General features: G+C 44.3%; 1 protein-coding gene across 1 annotated transcript in view; it reads right to left on the bottom strand.

Annotated features, from left to right (window-relative positions):
• CAPS (calcyphosine) overlaps positions 1–23,911 on the bottom strand; it is a 187,901-nt gene that overhangs the window by 135,564 nt on the left and 28,426 nt on the right. The window lies entirely within an intron of this gene.

Consider the following 23,911-nt stretch of genomic DNA (forward strand, 5'->3'; position numbering starts at 1 on the left):
ATAAATCCTATAGGATATAATGGGATTTATATTTGTGACGTAGTAACCCATCCGTGAAGATCTAAATCGGGGCCTAAGTATCTCAAGTCCGATGCTCTCCGCATTGTAACTTGCTATATCTCAATTGCTCTAAGACCAGCAGTCTGCTAATTGGTAAATCCATTAATGCCATACTCTCTTAACTGCCCCTTCACTCAGGGGCATCAACAGCAACCTCCTCTAAAAGTGTGGCTTTTGGCACCTCAAACTGGTCTCCTATCCCTCATGTTAACAAAGTCCTGTGACCTGCATGGATTCCTACCTCAATTTATCGTGCCAAAAAGCATTGCTCGTACACCAGTATTGCTCATTACTTTGATCAATGACAGCAGTGGAATCTATACTGCTCTTCCATACAAGAAGATGGGTGAACTCTTAAGAGTACAAGACGATGGTGCTTGTCTTATAATTATCCTAAAATGTACCAGCCATACCCACCTGCTCTGATGACACTTAGCTGGCCAGAACTCAAAACAAGTCGGATTCTGAATTCTATGCCTTGTTCACAAGACTCTGCAAGTGTACACCTTTCACTCTAAACTGGTGACATCTTACCGGACAATTAGACCCCTTGGTTGGAGTACCCAAAACAGGCTCTCTGCCCACCAACAGGCGGCCTGGGCGAAGAAGTGCCTCCCTTGTAGGACTCTGTTCTTCTACCCCTTGACTACACTTTCCCATATTTAAGTATATCTTAAAACACATCTGTTCAGAGATGTAATTGGACTAGCTGAGCCCTAAAAGCTACAGAACTATAATACTCACATATATATGCCCCAGCACTTTGCAGTTTGCACGCTGGGGCATGTAGCACGTGGTTTCAATGTTAACTTTACATTCAGAGATGTACAAGTCCAAGCATACCAATGCCAGACTTGGCCTTTGAAACTCTCGTGTCATGGGGCCAGTTGTCAGCCATGCATTTTACATTTTCTAGATATGATCAAAATATATTCTCAATAATGTGCTACAACCTAACTTGTACTCCTGATCTGAGCACGTTTACTAGACAAAAATAACAAATCTGTATGTTTAATTGTATAGTTACAGCCTTTTGTGGGATGTTGATATTTATAGGAGGTAATTTGAAAAAGGTCTTATGTTTCATTACATAGCTGATATGCATTGGAGTATGGAATGTGTCAGGAGCCTAAACACTGGAGAAGAAAGTTGGGGTAGCTGGAAAGGAAGAACCAAGGAGACATTCAAAACCAGGACAAAGCGAAGACTTATTGAGGCTCTCCAAAGGCAAAGCTGCACTGTGGGAATCAATTCTGTAACAGCAGAACCTCGCCAGGTGGTTACACTACAAGCCTGGGCAGAAGAGAAGAGTCCGCTCAACAAAAGCAATGCATGCCTTCAAAGCACCCTACTGGTACAAGGAGTTAGCAAGGGCTTGTCAAAGTCATTTTGAAAAATATGTAAATATTACAGTCGGTCCAGCAGTATTTGTTTTAGTTTTCAGGCTAATTTGTAGTCGATGCTGAATCCACGGAGCCCTTTTCGGTGACATACAAGATCAAAGGGAATCCATGTGTCGGCACCCCAACCCAAAAGAAATAGAACTGAGTCCTTTGAGGGAAGAACTCCACACTGACCCAGCCTGAATTTCATTGTAGACCAGCCAGTGTTTAAATTGAGTCGGTGGTTGCAGGTGGGGTCCACCGGCACTCATTTTTGGGGACCAGCACTTATTTATCCTCAACTGACTTTGATTTGGAGCTAGAGAGAAAAATCAAAAAGGGGAAGAAGGAGGAAGAGAAAGAAGGAAAAACACTGGCAATGGGGAAGCATTGATGACAAAGATCATTCAAGAGTAAGATAAAGAGGCAGGGGTATGAGGTAATGGATTTATGAGGTTGAACCAAGACTACGCAGCCTTGGGATTTGGCACCTTGATGTTTGATAGTGCTGGATGTGGGTATCTGAGCAACATTTTGGGGTCTGGCACATTTTCTTTTACAAATTAAGAACTGGGAAGAGCCAAGAGCTCTATTCACTCTTCAAATGAAGGAAATTATTTTGCCAAAAACAGCGTGTGGCCATGCAGAGACATCTGGAAAACTATTGTATGCTTGTCTAACTCTTGCTGGGCTGAGAGGGCCACCTTTCACAGAGGCATTTATTTGAAGAGTAACAACCTTGTAGTTCTTGTGTGCGAACGAAAAAACATAACCGGGACAGCTAAGCCACAACCAAGCCCTGGGGCAGGCATTGCTCTAAGAGCCAGTGTACGAGCAGAGACATCAAATATTTATCATGTGAATCATGCAACAAGCACGCAAAATAGGATAACGTCTGTTCAAAATTCAAAGATGTGTGTATCTTTACTATGCAGAATCTTTTCACTTTAGTAGATTGGATTATATCACTGTATTGAGAGGTTTTGGTTAAAAGTGATCATTTTTAAACATGAACATAGAAAATTCAAGTCTGCCCCCGCCCGGACAAAAATGCCATTAGTTAGTTAACTAAGAGACAAGTCAGTTATCACGGGTACTCTATGAGTGTGTGTGTGTGTGTGTGAGTGTTTCTGTTACTTCATGCCTTCATGTTGTGTGTGTTTGTGCATGTGCAGTTTTGGTGCCTCTGCTTGTGTCGAGTGTGTGAGGGTATGTATGTCTCGTCTATGCTTAGATGTGTGTATATTTGTGTGTATGTATGGTGTTTCAGAGGTGTAAAACATGCTTCCTCTTCAGGTGTGGAATGTATGCAAGGGATGTGCTTTAAGTTTTCCATGCCTGGGACCGTATCTATAGGCGGTCCAAGTCCTTAGGCTCATGTTGAGGTGTCTTAATTGGAACATATTTTCTTGCCACATTAAAGAAAATTGTAATCATATTTATTTAGTGCTTACTACCCCCTGATGAGGCTTTGAAGTGCTTTTCGGTGAGTAGCCCCTTGCTACGGAACCCAAAAAGGATTAGTGGTGAATTAATATAGGGAAATATGAATTAATTTGAGTGGTAGACATGTGAGTCTGTTATTTGGACTGAATAGAAGAATGGAGGGATAGAAGAGCGAAGAGGTTAAAAAGTGTTTATTGAAAGATCATCGAAGTAGGAGGAAGTTTGGGATGTGTAAAGGAGAGCTGGAGGAGGGTAGAATCTCTAGATATGGATTAGGGGGAGCATAGTAGTAAAATGAGGTGTCGGATGAGTCTAAGGAGGGATACATGAGGGAAGAATTTAGAATGTGATGTTTGGGAGATCTTAGTAGTAAAATGTGTTTTGGGGTGATGCAAGGAGCGATAGTGGAGGGAAGAGCCTAGAGAGGGTTATTTTGGAGATCATAGTAGTGGAATGAGGTTTGGCATGAGTCAGAGTGGAGGTAGAAGATATATTGAGGGAGGTATAGGGTGAAACATATGGTAGTGCATTGGAGAGACTGTTTTTTGGTATTTTTTTACAGTATGAGTAAAGTAATACATATATAGATATATAAGTACATGAAAGGTACACATGTATAAGGAAGGTAATATATCAATATTTAGGTTGTATTTCATAAACTCAAACTTTCAAGTGTGGCTGTACTTTAAGGGAATTTATTCTGAAATGTCCACGCAGTCAGAGTTGAAGAATGTATTTCTCTACCATCATTTTGGAGTAGCTCTGCAGTCCTGCGTTAAAAAGAGATTGGGTTTCAAGAAGCACTGCATGAGCTGCGTTGAGTCAGCAACCCGCAAAGAAAGATTCCGACGTCCACACAAACAGTGGATCACATCTCGCCAAGTCGCTGGTTTCAAGGTTAAACGGGCAGTTTCCTGGGACTGAAGAAGTCTGTCGCCCTGTACCATTGACCCCATCTGGAGACTGCTTAGTACTCATGAACCAGGGGATGAGCTCTCATCTCCAAATGAAAGCCCTAATCTTGCTTGGATTTCGGCATAGGTATAGGAGTTTACTTCCTATCCCTGACAGGGATGAGGAAAGAAGGACCAGGAGACAAAACTGGGAATGATGTGGCTAAATTGGTTCTGGCGGCTGAGAGTGTAAATACCTGACACCATTTGTACTCAGCAAAACAGTGTCTAGCTAGTGAGCTTCCCTACCTCTGAGTGGCTTTGGAGAGGGTCTTTCTCTCCTAAGGAAATGTGGAAACCATGGTCCAAGTAATGCATTTTAATTCACAGTGTACACATAAATTAAAAAAAATGCATACATTATACAGATTTTTCAGTCAGTCAGTCAAACAAAACTTTATTTGATTTGTTAAAACCTTAAAAGTACATTCCACATTCCGTGATAAGAGAAAGGACAACAGCAAAACATGGTAATATTCAACAAGAAAAAGAGCAGCAGCATAACAGGATAATATTAAAACCACAATTACACCTCAAGATACATGAAAATTAACTTCTCTTGTTCCTTTTAAAACGGAGTATTATAACATGTATTTGTTAAAATCGCTAAAATGTCCTATATATACCTTCTTCAGAATGCAATTTTTACTACTATTGTCCCTTAGTATCTCTACCTTTATTCAGGGATAAGGGCTACACTATAAATGTTCTTCTGCGCATTTGTGGAACACCCTAACTTTATTCATATATTTCCCCAACGGGCAGGCTATATCTAAAGTCTCCATTTCCACCAAAAGAGTGGCAGCTTGCATTCTGTGCGTAATCTTATATTTTTTAAAAATCGGACATAAAAACTCCTTTCGAAAGTCTAAAAATCTCGTACAATCTAATAAAATATGTGACATATCACAGGTGGTTTCTAAAGTGCAAGTGCATTTCCCATTACTTCCTATCATTAAATTTCGAACCCCGTTATTTGCATTGCCTGGGTTTATGCCAATTCGCATTTTCAGGACTTCTCGCCTCAGACTATGGCTGGGTAACCGATCCACGTAAGGGAAGTGTTGACTGCTCTCCCAAGCCACTTTCATGTGTGCTACCGAGGTCTTTTGAGCAAGGTATTCCCGATCATAACTACGGGACATATTGACTCCCTGAGTCTTTAATTCTTTTTTCCCAAATATTATGGGGTCTTGCGGCAAACATACCTTCAAATCTAGCACCCCATAAGCCTTGCTTATTGAGGCTCTTACCTCTTTTGCCCAGGGGAGCTCACTATTGATAATTTCCTCCTTAGCCCATTGGGAGATTTTAGCAATTTCCCCTACTCCCAACCGCTGCCAGAAGTGTACAAGGCTCATACAAACTGTAATAGCCCAGGAGGTTATTCCCAGCTCCAGTCGTGCTGCCTGCACCATAGAGGATTTTGGCAGAGCGAATAAGCTTTTTAATATATTTCCCTCTTCACTATCCCAGGAGGTCTTGCCACTGAGATAAATAACCTCGGCTCCATACAGAAATTGTGGGGGGACCATTGCTTGATAAGCTTTTAAGACCGGTCTATCTGACCTTTCACCATAGGTGTTATTAAAGCTTTTTAGGCCTTTGACCGACGCCAGTGCCCTTATTTTTAATGCTTGCAGGTGTGTATGCCATTTCAAGTTACCTGAGAACCACATTCCCAAATATCTATAGTTGGTCACCCTCTCAAGCAAGGTTGTGCCAAGATACCACGAGAACTTCACTTTCCTTCTCCCAAAACATACTATTTTGGTTTTATCCATATTTACCACTAGTTTTTTACTCGTACAGTAATCTTTAAACCTATTGAGTTTTCTCTGGAGGCCTATCTCCGTTTGATCCATTATTACTAGATCATCGGCATAAAGGAGGCACGATATGTGCCTTCCTCCCAACTTCGGGTTCGCCCCTCTGACATCTCTTAATACTTGGGGTAGGTCAGCTAAAAACAGGGCGAACAGCAGGGGGGCTAGAACGCACCCCTGTCTTAAGCCGTTCCCAATAGGGATTCTCCCGGTCAGTCCTCCATCCGTGTCCAAAATTATCTGTGCCCAATTTTCTGTATGTAATGCTTGGACAAGGGCCAGCAGGTCATCCTGTAGTTCATACCCTGTTAGTGTTGACCACAGCTGATCCCTGTCCACAAGATCAAAGGCTGCACGGAAGTCAACGAAACAGCAGAATAGATTACTCCTCTGATCAATTGACTTCCGTGCGATGGACCACAGAGCAAAACAATGGTCAATCGTTGAGTGGCCTTCTTTGAACCCCCCCTGCTCTGGGGGTATTATCTGTTTGTCTTCCACCCACTCATTATACAGATTGATTTACAAAGTCTTTCAGTGCTTCATTTTGAGATAAGGATGAGTCTAATACTTCATGGTGTGCCAAGCAAGTCCAAGCCTCCTCCGGTTGTAAAGGTTTGCAAACAAACAGGCAGAGCCAAGCCAAAGCTGAGTCTTGAAATATTTGACATCTAAAGCATCCAACAAACAACATGTAAACATATAATAAATCTCTTCAATATTTAAAAGAAATGTATTTATGAAACATGCAGAAGGGTTTCACTTTAGTCAATAAAAGTAATGATTTTTAAACATGACCTTAAAAGCATTCCTGATCCCCATGTCCCACATGATAATGCCATAAGCGAACTAAGCGGCAAGTCAGTTGTCATGTATACCCTAAATGTGCTCTGGATTTTTTTATTCTAGACGAAGAAATATTCTAAGGTAATAAACCAAACACAAGAGGTTTTGGTACAGTTTAGACCCTAAACTAACATATGTAAACAACATCTTATATGTGATAACGAAAAAAAAAGAGGCTTGGTGAAATAACATATTTGCTTAGCATCACACGATTTGCATGTAGGACAACTGGGGTTGATCATAAGTGTTCTTGTTTCACATTGTGCAGTTGAGTCACTAGTTAGGTATCTATGTTAATTCTTAGCATGGACATCATTTAGGGGTCGCCAGCTGTGATCCCTAGCTTGTCCTTTGCTACCCTTAGCACTTCCTTTGAACCTGGGCTCAGAGGTGGCACATTCAGTGCCAGGAACACTGGGGCAACTGGGGCTCTGCTCTCTTTATTTTCTGTAAATCGTTTATTACACTAATAGTGAATAAATGAAATATATTATTCACTAATAGTGTACTAAAAATGAAGTACAATACGCTGGAATATGCCTTTTATGACAGCTGAAATAAAGAAAAATGCTTTTAAATGTATATTGTGTGCGTGCTTGCGGGTGAGGGTGTTTATGTGTGAATTTGTGTGTATGAGTAAGTATGATGGAGCAAGTATCGCAAAGCTGTCTGTTCAGCACTTATCCTAATGCTATAGTTAATATAAAGTAAGGGGTGTAGTATAGCCAATCATGGTATACAGTGTATTCATTTTTTCCTGCGTTTCTAAATGGTTTTCGCTTGCTTTTCATATATCGCATTCTTTGGGCCTGAGAGGCGCTTAAAACTCCATATTTGAAGCTCATATGGTCCCAGTCACGTGATTGGGGAAAAGAAAGTCATGCAGCAGTGGAACTCAGCCAGCTGGCAGCCAAAGCCAAGATGCTCATGAGAATAGACCTGTAACACAGCAGGATGAAGCGGAACTGTACCTGCAGTTGCAACAATTGTATTTAACTGATGTGTACCCCATTGTTCCCTGAAAAACATATGCCATAGGAAGTTAGAATTTAAGGGGTGGGTTCGAAAATGAATATTAAGCCTGAGAAAGTCTAAATTTTAGGTGATGTGTTGACTTAACATCCTCCTTTGACCATCAAGTATATGTATGTGAGTGAAAATGGAGGTCAAAGAGTGTGTGATGTCACTTCTGTAACCTCTGGCTCTTCGGTGAATCGACGTCCATGATTCTTTGTCTTGCAGTCTTCGTGCGTGAGATTGGAGTGTAGTGGCTGGCAGAAGCCACATGTAAGCTCGGTTGATTTTGGCCTTGAAGGTCCTAGTAGAACTAAAACCGAGCCTGAGAGAGTTGTCAAGTTCAAGCTTTCAGTGGCTTGTCCTTAGTTTACACTCCCTAATACATATTGTGCAATTTGTAGCACTATTTCACTAGAACTTTGGCTACAAATCCATAGTTTTAAAAGCATCTGGATAGACAATTTCACTGGCATACTATGTTGCATAATGCATACAGCACGTTCGCTCAGTTCTGCCTTTAACTTACTTTTCTTAATGTACTTATTATACCCCTTAAAAAAAGATTGTTAGTCAAATGTTTTGACAGCAAATCCACTTTGAAATTATTCAGGAAAAATGGTTAAATTATACAGATTTTACACTCTCAGGCCATGGACAACTTTACAGATGTGAAGAGTGGACCTAACTGTGCAGGATACAGAAAACTGACAGGTCCAGAAAAAGGGTTTAACCAATTGTACAACCTCAGCAATACTAGTAATGTAAAGAAACACACACTCTAAAAAGATGATAAAATACCCCCTCAGGGGTAATAAATTAACAGCTACTGTAGCAAGTGCCATCTACCATCAAAGATAAACATAAGCAATAGGGCCAGAATTCGTTAAATATTTTACTTTCCTCTTGTTGAGCTCTAAACTTGCATATCATGGCCACATAGCATGCAACTGACCTCTAGACGTGCATACCATTTCGATTCACCATGCAATGACTTCCAAAGAGACTGAGCTCTAAACATGCAAATCGTGACCAGTTATTATGCAACTCACCACAAGGTGAATGAGCTCTACGTGTGCAAATCATGACCATTCACAATCCAAAGACCTGCATGGTGATCGAGCTCTAAACATGCAAATCAATGCCAGTTACCAGGCAACTAACTGTAAGGTGATTGAGTTTTAGGCGTACAAATCACTGTCAGTCACCATGCAACTAGCCGAGGGGGCGATGAACCATAGTTTGATGCATCCATGCGAGAAGCCCCATCACCTCTTTCGTCATTATCTTCTCAAAACCAATACGTTGACATAGCGGTTAGTTTAGGAGGCCTTGAACTAAGAATCGCTCCTACGCTCAATTTAGTTACTCTGCATGTGGAATAGCAAATTTAACAGGTGAAGGTCATAGTGGTATGAGGTAACATCCATGATGAAATGATGTGAAGAGATAATGGATAAGGCAAAGTAAAGGTAGTGAGGTGGTGACATGGATTCAAAAGCCTGTCAATGTACACAACGCCACTGTTTGGCCCAGTTTCTTCACTCATCACAAGGCAAGCCGGTGAAGAGCCACTATTACATTGTAAGCCGGAGACATATACGCAGATTAGATTTTCAGCTCAGGCATGAGCTCTTGCAGGTGGGATCCAATTAGAAACTCCCCAGGATTTAAAAGGCTGCTTTACATGATTTCATTCTTGATATAGAGGCAGATAGGAGTTGCAGGGGGGCAAAAGTAACTTTCTCAATGAATCGCCCTGGACCCTCCTTAAAGGCCTGTCTCCTTCAACATTTACGATCACACAGTGAAAATTATTATATGATTAACCGGTCTGTATCCACTTGCTTCGGTCAGTCACACTTTAGGAGTAAGTGGGCATCGGGTCCACCAGACTACCATTCACTAGTCACTAACCCTAAAAGACAGCCTCATCAGCTGACTGGCCTTTTGTGCTCAGTTACAGAGCCCGAAGCTCTAGTTCAGATACCAAATGTCTCACAGCCATAAGGCTTAATGCTTCCAAAATGTTTGAATGATGCATGCGACACTTGGCCTTGTTTTATGATCGGAGGAGCTAGAGTTGTTTGAGGGAGTGGCGTTTACACATCTGTGGGGAGTAAGTACTTTCTATTGCCTTGCAACATATGGGACGATTACATTTTAAGTATTTTCTGCTTGAGATACTGTAAATAACTGCATAACACATTCATCATTCTAACTTTCCTTTTCGTTCTCTGATGGGGACTGTTTCTTCCTTTGTATCACTTTTGGGAAAGGTATCTGTGTTTTCGTTATCTTGTTCCCTTTTTAGCATGGGTGTAATAAGACAAGGTGCATCAGAATTTTTTCCAAAAGGACATGTTCTTTTCTTGCGGTGCATTCTATATTTTTAGGTCTCGCCTTCCAGGACCAAGGCGAAAGCCTCTTTTAGTCTGTACTACAAACTTACAGCAGGCGCAGAGCCTGCCAGTTGCTCACTATTGGCTGCCTTTATTGTCAATCATTTGCTTTCTTTCTTTTTTTTAAAAAACCTTTATTTCCGGTATGCGCAGTACACAGCGTCTGCCTACAACCCAGCGGGCCGGCCGCTATGACAGATAGCATCATAACATTGTATCTTGAAGCTTACATTTCACACATAGCAACTTCTCAGTGTATCAGACGCATAGTACAGGATAAGCAAAAGGATGAAATAGGTTTTATTTTAAAATTTTTGGTGAAGGAACATCTAACAAACAAACCACACAGACACGTGGCAAAGAACGATTCCAGGGACTCTAGTAGAGAGGGCAAGGGAACCAATCTACATAGAATAGTGAGACATATGGCTAGGGACGGGGGAGTGGCGAGCAGCTCAATATATAAAAATTACCACAGACAAACGTCCGGAACGGCAACTACGGGGACAATGTAACATCAATGGTATAGTCAAATGGGGGAGTGCAAATATTCCCACGGTATGCATTCCATTGGGACCAAATCCTGCCCCATTTCTTAGGATGGCCCCAAGCCACATAGACCGTCTTTACCCTGAACATGCACCAGTCCATGTTCTCCTTCCAAGCAGTTATCATGGGTGGCCTATGGGAACCCCAGAGTTGAGCAATATCCCTCTTGGCAATCATGTTACCAAGAGTAACCCAAAAAGTCTGAGCCGCAGTACAATCCGTGGGCTCCCAGACGTTGAGCAGGCATCGTCGGGCCTCAGGCAAGAGAGAGACCCCGGTGACCCTTTCCATAATTGCATGCACTCTAGACCAAAAGGCAGACACCACAGGACATTCCCAGATGATATGTAAGAAGGTACCACTCATACCACAGACACGCTTACATAACCCATCAATCGAGTAACCCATCCGAACCAGTCGCGTACCAGTCATATATACTCGGTGGAGGATCTTCAGCTGTACAAAACGAAGGCGAGCTGGAATGGCCACCTCCTTAGGAGAGGAGACGGCCATCTGCCAATCCTCGTCATCGAGTTCCAGGCCGTCGGCGGTCCACGAAGCCCTGAGTCGCACAAGGAGATCCTCCCTGTTATTAATAAGCTTTTTATAGATCAGAGATATTGTACTGTCTGGCACATGGCCATCTAGAATCCGATCCTCAAGCGGCGACGACTGGGGAATCTCCGTCCCCGGAGGGAAAACGGAGATCAAGGCGTGCCGGCCCTTAAGGTACCTAAAGTGCTCCTTGTCACCAAGTTCGTATACCACTTTAAGAGCTTCGAAGGACTTAACAGTGCCCTTAGACCAGAGATCCTCCACCTTGCTAATGCCAATCGTATCCCATGTATCAAATCCTTTCGTTCTCCACAAGCTACCCAATCTATCATAGTCATACAGCGGCGTCATTCGTGTCAACCTGTCGCTCCATCCCGTAGCAGCACTTGCATCCCTCCACACTCGTACAGCACTTTTCGTGGGACCAGTCAGGGCGCGGAATGGCTCCTTGGAATACAATGAGGTTCCGTGACGATTTGAACCCGTGTTTTCAACATTGTCGTAAACGCATAATTTTGGTATCAGTGAACCGCAAATGATCCATTTAGCATATCCTGGTGTTTTCGCTATGCTACGAGCAAGAGCACTCCTGTTATAAACACATTTCTGATTCACCCATGGCATCCATCTTAGAGTATGGCAGCCATTTTGTATTCTTGCCCTCACATAGTCAATAGACACGCAATGACCTCTGATCAACCCATTTCGTTTAAGGACACGTAAGCCTTAGCCGGCGATTCACCTTGCTAGTGACACGTGCACCTTAGGACAGAAACGCTGTGGCCGCATGACTCGGCAAAAGCTGCCTCCCCAGCCTGAGGCCAGTCCTGCTATACTGGTTCTCGTGTTCGTTGGCCTGATCATGATTAGGCGGCCGAAGCCGGTAGCCTTGCCCATTTACGACCCACAAACATCTCTTATCCTGCTTTTCTATCTTCTGCACCTGGCTCTGCTCCTTTCCTTCTGGGCCTTTATTAGGGGGAGGTAACGAAATTTACGATGAGGCGGTCCGGCTCTTGAATGAAAAGTTGACATGGGATTATGATGGAACAGTGGGAACCCCTCGTTCGTAATGTTTTGACATCAGATATTGTTGACGATTCTTGTGTAACACCAAATATTTATTGTTTAGGATATGAAGGTTTAGAAATGTACTAGCATGTGAAGAATGTTGCCCCAAGCTGAAAATTTAGTATTTAAGGAGCAACCCACTTTGTACAAATCGAACAGGCTCCTAGATTCTGCCCGAGTGTAGTTTCTGTGACTTCTGTGTCCCTGCAGTAATAAACCTTTGGTCTTTGACGCCACCAACGAGAAGCCCGTGTTTCTGTTTATTTGTGCACCGAGACAGGTAGAACTCAGGGGTCTTCGGGTGTTGTCCCTGACACCTCTGGACGGAACCAAAAGTCCAGAACTCCAATTGGCGCCCAACGTGGGGTGACGTCATTCGGTACCGGTCCAAAAGCCTGAAGAGTTCCAGAAGCTTCGTGTGAAGATTCCAGAGGGAGGCGCCCCACTTCATCGATCCCGGCATATCGCAAAAGTGGCCCGACGTTCTTTTCCACGAGGGTTCCCGTTCGGACGGCTGCAGTGGTCCGCTGCCTTGACTGTCGCCCTGTCTTGGACCCGAGGTGCAGACCTTAGTACGGCGAGACAAGACGGGTTTCTCCTTGGTGACGTCTTCAGTGCCTCAGTTAAGTATTAAGTGGTTGCTAGTTGTTTGGTTACTTCGTAAGGGTTTGCTCCTGTTTGGATAATCCCTTTAGTTCTTGGTTTGGTTTGGTTTCGTAAGATTATTACTGGTTGTTCTGGTTACGATAATCATTTGGTTTAGTTTGGGTATCGATACATTTGTTCGCTTTGGTAGGCCTAAGTTCTTGGTTCGAGTGCGCACCTTTTGTTTGTGTCTGTTTGTGTTCCGGATTATAAAATGGTAAGTCGGAAAAATTGTATGTTGTCTTGTTTTGGTTGCAACAGGGATTCCCGGTTGGAGGACTCATGTCTGGTTCCTCCGATTGGAACTCCTCTTTATGATCTTTATTGCAAGTTCGGTGTGGGCCCTATCTCTTATAACGAGGTATGGATCCGCTACACGGAAAAAGACGGTGTCCTTAGTTGGCCACTGCATGGTAGTTTTGAACCTGAAATTCTTGACAATTTAGAAATAAAATTGTTTAAGAAGAAAGCCCGGCCGGCAATGTTTGATTCTTTCCGTTATTGGCGAAAAGAATCCAAACAGAGAGAAACTAAAAAGCTGAAGAAAGAACAGAAAGAACAAGAGTTGACTTTAGAACAGTCTGCCAAGCAGCTGCAACTCAATGAATCTGAGAAAGCGATGGAGGTGGCCAATAGAGAGCGTAATCTAGCGATAGACAAGTGCTATCCTGCCTTGCCATCGAGTACAGCTAAGATAGTAGAGGACCCTGAAAAGGATCCCCTGTTGTCTTACTTGTTGAGGTCACCCCCACCATATGTACAGGGTGCTACAGCTCCACCTTTACCGGTTGCTGGACAGCCTGGTATTCCTGCTCCTGCTCCCCCGAATCAAGCTCCTGTACTTCCTGTGGTTAATCTTAATGTTCCTCCTCCGGCACCCCCTCTTCCAGGGTTGCCAGCTCCTCTGCCTATATCTGTACCGCTGAATCCTGTTGTTTCACAAGCTACCTTGCCTGTTACCCCTACTGTTGCTGTTTCTTCTGTCCCGACTACTACTCTTCTTCAAACTTCTGCAAGCTATATGACTCCACTTTCTGTTTGACTGAGAATCACTGATTCTGTCACTAATATCCTATCTCCCTTTTACAAAACTTTGATTAGGAGTCCTGTCTCTGATTCCGTTCAGAGACGTAGTCAGCTTCCTAGTAGTGAAGAACGTGGAATATTAGACTCCACTGCCCTTAGGTGGATTTCGAAAGTAGGAAGATATAGTGTGCTTGATGTATTAGATACATTCATGCAATGGAAGGAACCGACACAGCGCTATGTGTTTGATGTCATGTGTTCCCTTTTACGTGAAGAATGGGAAGAGAGCGAGTCTGAACAAGTACAGGATGAATTAATCCAAGTTCAACAAAAATTTGCTGCAGGTATGATAGTTGGTCAAGAGATAAAAGAAGCAATGGAATTAATTTTAGATTTTAGATTCGATCCTTCCCTTCGTTCACCAAGAGAATTAGAGAAACGTAGTACGAAACAAGGTCGACAATATCCTATGAGAGAGGTTCCTCCAATATGGTGCAAAGCCGTTCAAGCTGACGCAGTGCATGGTATTGCAGCCGCTCCGGCCCAATTCCAGAGAGTGTGGATACACATTCCGTGGAAACGAGCTGAAGTGCTAGCAGTGAAACAGGCCTTGCCAGATCCGCGTAAAAATCCAGCCGGATACTACAAAGAGTTGGCGCAAACAGTTGAAGCTTGTGTAATGAATTTAGCGGACATTGACATGTTATTTGGCAATGTAGTACCGCAACCAATTTGGGCTAAAATTCGTAAAGAAAATCATCCAGTTGCCCTAGGTGGTGATTGGGCAGCTATAATAGCGGCAGATGGTCAACAAATAGGTGGTTCTAAACCCGAACCTCTAATTGCTGATTTACCTGGTAGGATAATCGAATTAATGAAAACTTTGATGCCAGCATTGCGCGTTAACTGGGACAAGTTATCCGCATGCAGACAGAAAAAAGACGAAAGTGTCTCCGACTTTTTCACAAGGTTTGAAGAAACTTTCGTAGATCACAGTGGTCAGGATATGAGCACAGAAGGAGGCCAGAGATTATTTGTTGATAAATTTGTGCACAATCTGTTACCAGAGTTCAGTAATAAATTAAAAGATTCTGAAAGTGCGTGGGCTGTCTCTACGACTGCGCAAATACTTGCAACTGCTCAGTACTATGAAAATAGGGATAAGGAAGAAAAAGAAAAGTCAGATAAGAAGACGAAAGATTTAAAAACTAAAGTCCTTTTGCAGCAGGCATATCCGCCTCGCACGAATCAGACGAATCAGACTAACACACAGCAAGGGCCATATCAGAGGACAGATTATGGTTCTCAGAGACCACAATATCAATGGAATCAGTGTGCTTACTGCAAGAAGGAAGGTCATTATAAGAATGAGTGTCCAGTTTTAGCACAAAATAATGCCGCAGCAGCTCAGAGAGGTCGTGGTGGTTCTATGCAAACTTCTAGAGGTCGAGGACGAGGTGCTATGCCTCCACAAACGAATGATCGCCCTTCTAATTATTTTGATCAGCGAAATGGACAATCTACACAACCAAATAGATCTCAACAGTATCACGTTGAAGACTACTGTGAAGTTAGTGAGGAATTTCAGCAAAATGAGTACTAGGACAGCCATGGACAAAGAGAGGGAGTAGTATCAGTTCCAGTAGATCAGAGTGGGCCTTATGTCGCAGTAGCAACATCAGGTGTAGTCGAACCGTTTCTGTTGGATACTGGTGCAGCAAAAAGTTCTATCATACATGCGAAACTCCCTGGCGCACCTTTGTCTGGCTTAACAAATGTTTCAGTAGGTTTTTCAGGCACCCCTGTTCACAACCCCGTATCTGGTCCTTTGTCTATTTCTGTTGGACCTTGTCAATTGAAAGCACCTCTGATTTTGACGACTGGTTGTAATGAAAATCTGCTTGGTTTAGACTTGTTAAAACGCCTGTATGCAACTCTGTTCTGTTCTCCGGCAGGAGTACAGCTTACATTAGGTAAAAGAATCATCTCCCCGATGTACTTGTCAATGGATGCGCTCCCACTGGAGCTGCGTTCTCTCCCTGATACTCTTTGGGCGACTGGTCCTAACGATGTTATTCTTTTAGAAATTCCACCATATGTAGTCACTTTGAAAGCAAATGTCAAATTTCCACGAATCCCTCAATACAAGATCTCTAGTGAAGGTGAACGAGCGCTTTTATTGATCGTGCAAGATTTGATCAAGAAAGACGTAGTAGAAGAAACTAGAGGAAATGTCTGTAACAGTCCTGTACTGCCAATTCTGAAACGCACTGATCCTTCTAAGCCTCCAGTTTATAGGTTTGTAATCGATCTTAGAGAGGTTAACAAAATTGTGATTCCACAGTTTCCTGTGGTTCCAGACATTACTGCATTGTTAACGTTGATTCCTGCTACAGCCACATGGTTCTCAGTCATCGACTTGAAGAATGCCTTTTTCAGCATTCCGATAGCCGAAGAAAGCAGAGATATTTTCGGCTTCTCTCTAGGAGGCCGAAGCTTCAGGTTTAAACGTGCTCCACAAGGTTATTGTGAGAGCCCATCCATTTACAGTCAGGCATTAAAAAGTCAGTTAGATTCTTTTGTACTTCCTACTGGTTCTGCTTTAGTGCAATATGTCGATGATCTTCTAGTGGCTGCCGATGACAAGGAAACTTGCAAAGTAGCTACAATTTCCTTATTGCATCATTTGTCTAATTTAAATCACAAAGTGTCACCTTCCAAAATGCAATACTGTTGCCAAGAAGTGACCTACCTAGGTCATCTCTTGTCAAAGGAGGGAAGAAGGTTGACCCCAGAGAGAATAAAAGCAATTACGCAAATGAATGTTCCGAGCACACAGAGAGAAGTGCGTGCCTTTTTAGGTATTACCTCATACTGTAGGCAATGGATCCCAAATTTTTCTCTTTTGGCAAAACCATTGGTGGCCTTGACTGGGAAAGGTGTTCCGAGTCCGGTGCCATGGTCTGCCGAATGTCAGCAAAGTTTTTCTGAATTACGAAATGCATTGTGTTCAGCTCCTGTGTTGGGTACACCCGACTACAGTAAACCATTTACACTCTATGTTCACGAGAGGGAAGGTTGCGCGTTGAGTGTTCTGACGCAACGATTTGGTGATAAACAACGCCCTTGTGCGTATTTCTCATCAACATTAGATCCGGTAGCCAGAGCGTTGCCTAGTTGCTTGAGAGCTACAGCAGCAGCTGCAGCATCCATTCGACAATCTGCTGGTTTGGTCATGAACAACATGCTAGTGGTCATGGTTCCTCATGCTGTGGACACACTCATGAACCGAACCAAGACACAACATCTTACCAGTGCTAGATTATCAGGCTATGAGCTGACACTGTTAGCGAGTCATATTCAGATTAAAAGATGCAATGTATTGAATCCAGCAACATTGTTGCCGACTAATCAGGAGTCGAGTGATTCCGAACCACATGACTGTTGTTTCAGAACCGAGGAAGAGACAAAAGGACGGATTGATCTTAAGGATACTCCGTTACCAGATCCAGATGGCATGTTGTATGTTGACGGGTCTTGTTTTAAATTGGAGAATGGTGATGTAACAGCTGCTTATGCAGTAACGACTTTGAGTACGATTGTGGAGACTGCAAGAGTGAGTCAGAATTCTGCCCAAGCTGCAGAATTAATAAGAATGATGGAATTAGTAAGTGTGCAGAAAGAGTGGTGAGAAACTGCATGATATGCCTGATGCATAATCCTGGCAAGGGAATCCCCGCACCCGCTGGTCATTTCGCTCCTCCTTCCTGCCCCTTCGAAGTGATCCAGTTAGACTTTATTCACATGGATCGTTGCAACAACCTCAAGTACGTTCTAGTGGTAGTCTGTGCTTTTTCAAGGTGGATCGAAGCATATCCACTAAAGGACAATACTGCTTTGTCCACTGCCAAAATCCTTCTCAAGGAATATTTCCCCAGGTATGGCATGCCACGAATTGTATGGTCAGATAACGGGAGTGAATTTGTAGGGAAAGTTATGCAGAGAGTGTGTGCAGGTTTAAACATAAAACAAAAATTTCACAGTGGGAATCACCCCCAGTCTGCTGGTCTAGTTGAGGGCTACAATGGCACCCTCAAACTGAAACTTGCCAAGATACAGGCCTCCACGGGCTTGTCCTGGCCAGACGCACTACCTTTGTCTCTGTTATCCACAAGAGCGACTGTACATTCTCGAGTAGGGCTTAGCCCTTACGAGATTGTGTTCGGTCGACCTGCGAATGTTTGGGGGGTACCTAGACCGAAATAATTCAAGCAGCTGGAATATCCAATGTTAATTGATTACCTTTTTGACTTGACTGCTAAATTGAGTCTCATTCACCAACAGGTTTTCGATGCTTTGCCAAAGCCACCGGAGAGTCCAGGTCATCAGCTGAAGCCCGGTGACCAAGTAGTCATCAGGAACTTTGGACGGACCAGAAATCTCCAACCGAAATTCGTCGGACCATTCTAAGTCCTGTTGGCGACGAGGACTGCTATACGTGTGGCTGGCAGAAAGAATTGGATCCATGCGACGCACGCAAAGCGTGTACCCCTTCCACTTCCTTACGATAACTGGGTGAAAAAAGGAATTGGTGCCTCTGAAACCCAACCAGTTCCTAGATACATTCCTTTCAGTGATGCAGAACTAATTACTGATCCACCGAACTCTGAATCCCCTTCTGAAACTGCTCCTCTGAACACTGAACATTTGTCCCCTGCATCAAACGAACACTTGCCATCTGCGGACTCGAACATTGTAACTCCTGCTGAAAACAGTCTGTTTCCGGATCAAACAACGCCAGGAAAATTGAGATACAACCTACGTTCTCATTCAAAAGACTAATAAAGCAGGAAACTGCCTATTTTTACATATTTGAATTTTGATACGTTGCCTTCAGCCAGGAAGTTTGCTAATACTTTATATATTGTTTTAATTACCTTGCCGTCTGGGTAGCCGTAGGGTCGTGGCTTTGTGCCTAGTTGAATCTGCGGGGGCCAGACACAAGGTCGGTCTTTCTGTTAGTTCTGGGAACTCCCAGGGCTGATAGAGGCATTTTCAACTACGTACATACCATCAGTGGTCGCGAGCGGTTGTAGAAGATGGAGCTTCCTGAGCTGCACCGAGAGAATGTAATTTTTGTTTGCAGAAATAGACTCTACAAGATTCTTCATAACAAATGTTTTCTGATGCAATGTGCAATTACGTTTTTGATTGTTTTAATAACGTTGGTGGGTGGAATCGTCTTTGGAGTACATCTAATTTTTGCACCAATAACAAGTACAGTGCCTCCACTTGATCTTGTTTCTTCTACTGTTGCTTCTTACCATTCTTTTCACCCGCTCCCTGAACATGAGCAAGCTCGACGCTCAGAATTCATAAATAACACTTTTGTACAACTCTTGCATCAACACCAACTGGTAGTTAACACGACAGACTGTTGGGTATGTGGATTGATACCACACACTATGGATAAAGGCATTCCCTATCTGGTCTTGCCTTTTAGCTATAATGGATCATTTCAGGCCTTCCAGACTATATTTGTCTATGCCCTTGAGACCTATCCCCCGCGTCCACCACGTTCCGCTAAATATAACTCCGCTAATAAAGCTCTAGTCAAGGGAATCATTGACATGATTAAAGACGTCAATAACACCCCATCTTATCCTAGGGATGAACTACGAGTATACCTGAGTTGGAATTCCACAGAGTATCGCACTAGTTTGGGTGAAAGCAAGCGTAAGAGCTCCACTCCAGTTTGGGTCGTGCCTCACCGAGGTCAAGTCTGTTTGCAAGGTAATGGGAGAAATCCAAGAGCTCGGCTAGGGAGGAGTGACTGTGTTGAGACTTATGTGTATCCGTCGAACTCCTCCCCGACCCTTTCTCACTGCTAAGGGTACCTACTTCATCTGTCAGGATAGGGCATATACATGGTTGCCTGCTGACTTTTCAGGTTCATGCTATATTGCTCGACTATTGCCTCCAACGTACACTGCTTCCCCAGATTATCACAAGACCAGAGAGCAAGAGGTGTTTTCAGCAAAGAAGATACCGCTGGTCAGGAAGCCGGAGACTTCTTCAAAGGTTTCCTTCCGTTCTGGGGGCCTATGGCCAATAGTAGAAATCTACGTCAGCTAACACGGGTAGTTGAACCTACTATTACAGAAACTGCTGGTGCCCTTAGTAACTTAACAGCTGAGCTCCAGGCGGATCGTCTCATGACGTTGCAGAATCGTATGGTTCTTGACGTAATACTTGCAGATCGAGGTGGGGTATGCAGAATGATCCAATCGAGCTGCTGTGTTTTCATACCCAATAATGCTCCGACTGTATACGAAGCGATCTCTAAGCTACACAAGATTTCCGACTCTATTCACGTAGACAAGGGAAACTGGTCCTTAATGGAGTGGCTTTGGACTCTACTATCAGCGTGGGGATGGAAGGTTCTGATGGTCGTTGGTATTATCTTAGTATTCCTGTTCTCGTGCTGCCTTATTATCCAATGTGGTCCTGCTTTGTGTAGTCTCTGTGCTGCAACCTGTTTTAGAAAACCACATGTGTTTGGAGACAAGGTACGAGAAAGGATGATGATGCAACAGCATATCACTGACCTAATGAACATCGAGATAGACTCTGATATAGACTGAGTAATTGCCTATGTAAGGGCAAAAGGAGGGTCTGAGGTTCCGTGACGATTTGAACCCGTGTTTTCAACATTGTCGTAAACGCATAATTTTGGTATCAGTGAACCGCAAATGATTCATTTAGCATATCCTCGTGTTTTCGCTATGCTACGAGCAAGAGCACTCCTGTTATAAACACATTTCTGATTCACCCATGGCATCCATCTTAGAGTATGGCAGCCATTTTGTATTCTTGCCCTCACATAGTCAATGGATACGCAATGACCTCTGATCAACCCATTTCGTTTAAGGACACGTAAGCCTTAGCCGGCGATTCACCTTGCTAGTGACACGTGCACCTTAGGACAGAAACGCTGTGGCCGCATGACTCGGCAAAAGCTGCCTCCCCAGCCTGAGGCCAGTCCTGCTATACTGGTTCTCGTGTTCGTTGGCCTGATCATGATTAGGCAGCCGAAGCCGGTAGCCTTGCCCATTTACGACCCACAAACATCTCTTATCCTGCTTTTCTATCTTCTGCACCTGGCTCTGCTCCTTTCCTTCTGGGCCTTTATTAGGGGGAGGTAACGAAATTTACGATGAGGCGGTCCGGCTCTTGAATGAAAAGTTGACATGGGATTATGATGGAACAGTGGGAACCCCTCGTTCGTAATGTTTTGACATCAGATATTGTTGACGATTCTTGTGTAACACCAAATATTTATTGTTTAGGACATGAAGGTTTAGAAATGTACTAGCATGTGAAGAATGTTGCCCCAAGCTGAAAATTTAGTATTTAAGGAGCAACCCACTTTGTACAAATCGAACAGGCTCCTAGATTCTGCCCGAGTGTAGTTTCTGTGACTTCTGTGTCCCTGCAGTAATAAACCTTTGGTCTTTGACTCCACCATCGAGAAGCCCGTGTTTCTGTTTATTTGTGCACCGAGACAGGTAGAACTCAGGAGTCTTCGGGTGTTGTCCCTGACACCTCTGGACGGAACCAAAAGTCCAGAACTCCAACAATGCCCTATTAAAATTCCCACCCGGCAGGAAGAGCTTGTCCATCGCAAAAGCAGGAGCAGGACCAGGGGAATAGGTTACATGATTAACCGCCCTCAACTGGGAGGCCCAGTAGTAGCGCCTGATATCTGGGAGGGCAATGCCGCCATCGTACCACGGCAAAGTAAGTTTGGGTAAGGAGATACGAGCTCGCCCATACCAAATCAATTGTCTCTGAAGGCTCTCAACCTCACGGAAATACCCAGAGGGTATAGGATCGAAGAAATTTTGAAGTGCGTACAAAACTCTAGGGAGCGACATCATCTTGAAAAGAGCCGCACGCCCCAACGGGGATAGGGGCAAGCGACGCCACCGCTGGACGTCCAGTTTAAGACGCCGGAGAGGAGCATATAAATTGCGGTCATAACGGACGGAGGAATCCATGGAGACATGTATCCCCAGGTACTTGAAACCAGTTTCAACCACTTGGATCGGGAATCTACGCGGCAACGGAGGGAGCTTCCCTGCCAGAACATAAACGCAGGATTTGGCCCAGTTAATGACGAGACCCGAATTTTTCCCGAAGGAGGTGAGAACGTCAAAAAGCACATTGAGTGACTTCTGGGGTGAGGTGAAGTAAAGGAGAATGTCATCAGCATATAGCGAGACACGATCTTCAAGATCCGGGGCCCACCGGATGCCCCTGATCGAGGGCTCCCACCGAAGCCACTCTGCCAGCAGCTCCAGCGCTAGGGCAAAAAGCAATGGAGACAGCGGACAACCCTTTCGGGTGCCACGCCCAAGTGTAAACGAACCAGACACCCTGCCATTTACCACAACCTGGGCCAGTGGTTGTGCGTAAAGGAGTTTGACCCAGGCAATAAAATTGGGGCCGAAACCGAACTTCGAGAGAGCCGCCCAGAGATAAGGCCACTCGATGGTGTCAAAAGCCATGGTGGCATCAAGAGAAGCCAAAATGGCGGGTTCGATCAGCGTCCCAGCTCTCGCGAGAACTCCATGAAGCCTCCGAAGATTGAGTGCAGTGTTCCGATGTGGGATAAAACCGGATTGATCCGGATGGATCAGGTCGCAGATGACCGCAAGCAAACGAGTAGCAAGCACTTTAGCCAGTATCTTAGGTTCCGCGTTAAGCAAAGAAATGGGGCGATAGGAGGTACATCGGTCACGAGGTTTACCGTCCTTGTGTATGACAACAATAGTGGCCAAGCGCTGATCAAGAGGAAGGAGGCCAGTTTCAAAGGCCTCCATGAAAATATTTCACAAATATGCCGCCATCTTGTCAGGACGCAACTTGTAAAGCTTGATGGGCAGACCGTTGGGCCCCATAGCCTACCAGATCGAAGGGAACGTATAGCACCAGCGACCTCATCCACTGTTATAGGCGCATCCATAATGGACCTGTCCTCATCCGAGAGACAGTGGTAGCGCAATATCACGCAGGAGCAAACAGGAGTCACACTCATCCTATCGCTCACCGATCTGTAAACCGTCTGGAAGTGATCCACAAAGCAATCCACAATCCCATTTGGGTCAGACACGCATTCACCATTCAACAGTTCAATCACCGGTACCACATGGCTCGCTCTCTCAGACTTATCTAGCCACGCAATAAGCTTACTCGCTTTATCACCCACATCATAGAGTCTGCCCAACTGGTTCCGATGCATGACTTTGGCAGCGTCGGTCACCAGGGCTCTATAGTCCGCCTGCTTCAGAGTCAAGGAGTGTAAAGCAGCAGGAGTATCATTACCACCCAATTCACTTTCAAGCAAAGTAATTTCATCCTCGAGGCGCAATAAGTCCTCCTGCTTAGTCTTCTTATTGGCAGCAATCAGCGACAATGCAGAACCCCGTATAACAGTTTTAAAAGCCTCCCACAAGGATACAGAAGAGGAAACAGACCCACATTTTCATTAAAGTAACAATCAATAGCCTTAATAAGCTGGGAGTGCATCTTAGGATTTCTCAGGTGCCAAGGATGAATAGGGGCGACTCTGCCCTCGCTGCACAAACCCACCGAGACCCCGAGCAACAAGGGTGAGTGATCAGAAATGCCCCTAGGAGATGGCGGATTTCTCGCACCGAAGGAGTGTGGGCGGACAGCATTAAGAAATAGTCAATCCTAGAAAGGCTACCGTGTGCTCCAGAGTGGAACGTATACTGCAAATGCGAGGGGTGTAGCAGCCTCCAAACATCCACCAGTCCAAAGGTCTCCAGCAGTTCGGAAAGCCACAGCTGGGAAGCGGCAAGACTCTGGGGGATATCGGTCAAAATCGCCAGAGACCACTGAGTTAAAATCCCCTCCCAGTACAAGGAGACCATCTGGGAGCCCTAGCAGAGTCCGTCCCAGGTCGGCATAGGTGGTAGCCTGAAGACGCGGGGGAACGTAAACACTAACGATTGTGAGCATCTTCCCCTCCCACCGCCCGGAGACAGCAGCATATCGACCCCTATCGTCAAGTGTGACGTCATCTATTTCAAGGGCAGAGAGGATTTAAT

The sequence above is a fragment of the Lissotriton vulgaris genome, chromosome 12 (assembly GCF_964263255.1).
Source record: "Lissotriton vulgaris chromosome 12, aLisVul1.2, whole genome shotgun sequence".
Lineage (NCBI taxonomy): Eukaryota > Metazoa > Chordata > Amphibia > Caudata > Salamandridae > Lissotriton > Lissotriton vulgaris.